The sequence below is a fragment of the Elephantulus edwardii genome, unplaced genomic scaffold, assembly GCF_000299155.1.
Source record: "Elephantulus edwardii isolate Elephantulus edwardi_28Jun2011 unplaced genomic scaffold, EleEdw1.0 scaffold00347, whole genome shotgun sequence".
Taxonomy (NCBI): Eukaryota; Metazoa; Chordata; class Mammalia; order Macroscelidea; family Macroscelididae; genus Elephantulus; species Elephantulus edwardii.
The window spans coordinates 44793-47659 of NW_006400097.1; positions in this window are offsets into that span (position 1 = coordinate 44793).

Here is a 2867-nt window from a genome sequence, read left to right on the forward strand (position 1 = left end):
TGAGTCTTCCTATCCATGAGCAAGGGATATTCTTCCACTTTTCAAGATCTCTTTTTGTTTCTTGTAGTAATGTTTTGTAATTTTCTTGGAAAAGGTCCTTTGTACTTCTGGTTAATTTTATTCCCAAGTATTCAATCTTGGGATTAGCTATTGTGAAAGGTTTTGTTTCTCTTAGTTCCAGCTCTGTATTCTCTTTGTCACTGTAGAGAAATCCAACTGTTTTTGGTATGTTGACCTTGTATCCTGCCACTTGGCTAAATTGGTCCACTGTGTCCAAGAGTTTTCTTTCTGAGTCTTTAGAGTTTTCAAATATACTATCATGCCATCGGTTAGCCTCTTTTTGATGTAACCCAAACAATCAAACATCTTTTCATAGTAAAAGAAACACAGACAAAAACAGAAATAGACACTCTGAAAAGACTTTCCATGTCTTTAACCAATTTGTACTTCGGCTTTTAGTCTTTTTCTTCTGGAAGCCTGTATAAGACTATTGTCTGAAACAATATTGTCAATTTTCTTTTTTACTCTCTGATCAGTATGTTTCCTTTTCATCCTACTAGGATGAACCTAAAAGGTTTTTATGTTCATCGATATTTTCAATGTTACACTGTTTACATGGTTGTATGTACTATCAATTCAGAACTGACCTGTAGCTGACTCTTACAGGTATTCAGAGATAGGTAATCTGATAGGAGGATATTGTCCATCCTTCTCCCATGGAGTAGCTGGTGAATTTCAACAGCTGCCTTTAGGATAACAGCACAGCTTCTTTCCACTAGGCCATCAGTGATCCTTAAATTATTCAACCAATAGACAAAGAACACTCCCAGACACACTATTCAGCAAGCATAACTCTAATACTAAAACCACCCATAGATATTACCAAAATAGAAAACTATAGACAAATAGCTCTCATGAATATAGATTTACAAAACCAAAACCGTACCAAAATCTTAGCCAATATAATTCAATGTAGTTGTTGTTATGTGCCAAAGAGTGGCTTTAGATTCATAATGACCCTAAGTCCAACAGCCATAAAACGTTTTCTATTCTATGCCAACTTCACTGTCTTCAACACACCTACCCTCATTACCCCAGTCCCTGTATCAATCCATCTCATGAATGGTCTCCCACTCTTTCTCTGTCCCTCCACCCTTCCAAGAATGATGTCCCTCTCCATGGCCTCATTTCTCCTTGCAGCATTCCCTAAGTATGTAAGACAAAGCCTCAAAATCCTTGCATCGAAGGAGGAGGCTGGCTTACCTCTTTCTGGGATGAACCTGTTTGTTCTCCTGGCAGTCCATGGTATATTCAACACTCTTCTCTAGCACCACAGCTTAAAGACATCAATTATCTTTCTATCATTGCTAGTCATTTTCCAGCTCGCTAACACATAGCAAGCAATTGTGATGATGGCCTGGATCAGGACCTCCTTAGTCTACAGATTGACATCATTGCTCTTCAGTACTCTGGAGAGATCCCTGAGAGCTGACTTTCCTAATGCAATTCATCACTTGATTTCCTGGCTGCTGGTACAAAAAGTGTTGATTGTGGAGCCAAGAAAACGAAAGCTCTTAATAATCTCAATCTCTTCACATTCCATCATGTTGCTGTCAATTCGCCCAATGGTGAGGATTGTTGTTTTATTGATGTTGAGCTTAAATCCATATTGAAGGCTGTAGTCCTTGAACTTCTGCAACAAGTGCTTGAGGTCCTCTTTCGTTTCTGCAGCTGGATTGTGCTATCTGCATCATGTATATTGTTGATGAGTCTTTCTTCAATCCTGATGCCATATTCCTCCTCATAGAGCCTAGCCTCCCAGATGATCTGTTTTGCATATAGACTGAAAAGGATGGAAACAGAATTCATGCCTGGCATACACCCTTCGCAATTTGGAACCAAGCAAAATTTCCTGTTCTGTTCTGAGGACTTCCTTCTGGCCCAAGTACAGGTTTCCCATAAGCACAATCAAATATTCTGGGATTCTCATTCTTTTCAGAATCAGCAACAGTTTGTTGTGATCCACACAGTCAAACTCCTTTGCATAGCCAATGAAACACAGATAGACATTCCTCTGATACTCTCTACTTTCAATCAAGATCCATCTAGCATTAACTATAATATCCCTTGTACCACAACCTCTTCAAAGCCCTGACTGAACATCTGGAAGTTATCTCCTGCTCCAGTAATTTTCAGATAATTTTCATCAGAATTGTGCTTGCCTATGATATTAAAGATATTGTTCAATGATTTCCAGACTCTATCAGTTCAACTTTCTTTGGAATGAGAAGAAATTTAGACCTCTTCCAGTCAGTTGGCAAGGTAGTTATTTTCCATATTTGTTGGCACAACTTAGTGAGTGCATCAGGGCACCATCTATATGTTGAAATATGTTAATTGTATGCAATTTCTAGAGCCTTGTTTTTTTTCTCCAGTTCTCTCAGAAAAGCTTGAACTTCCTTCTGGTATAGCGACTCTGTATATTCCTTCCATCTTCTTTTAATGCTTCTTGGATCTTTTCTCAATTGTATTCCATTTATCTATGTGTCTATCATTGTACCAGTACCGTGCTGTCTTTACCACTACGGCAATGTAGTAGGATTTGAAATGAGAGAGTGAGATACCTCCTTCCATTCGTTCTTTTATTCTTCAGGAATGCTTTGTTTATTCAGGGCTTCTTTCCATTGCAGATGAAACTGAAGATTGCCTTTTCCATCTCATTAAAGAATGGGATTGGTATTTGTATTGGGATTGCATTAAATGTGTAAATTGCCTTTGGCAGTATTGCCATTTTCACAACACTGAGTCTTCCTATCCATGAGCAAGGGATATTCTTCCACTTTTAAGATCTCTTTTTGTTTCTTGTA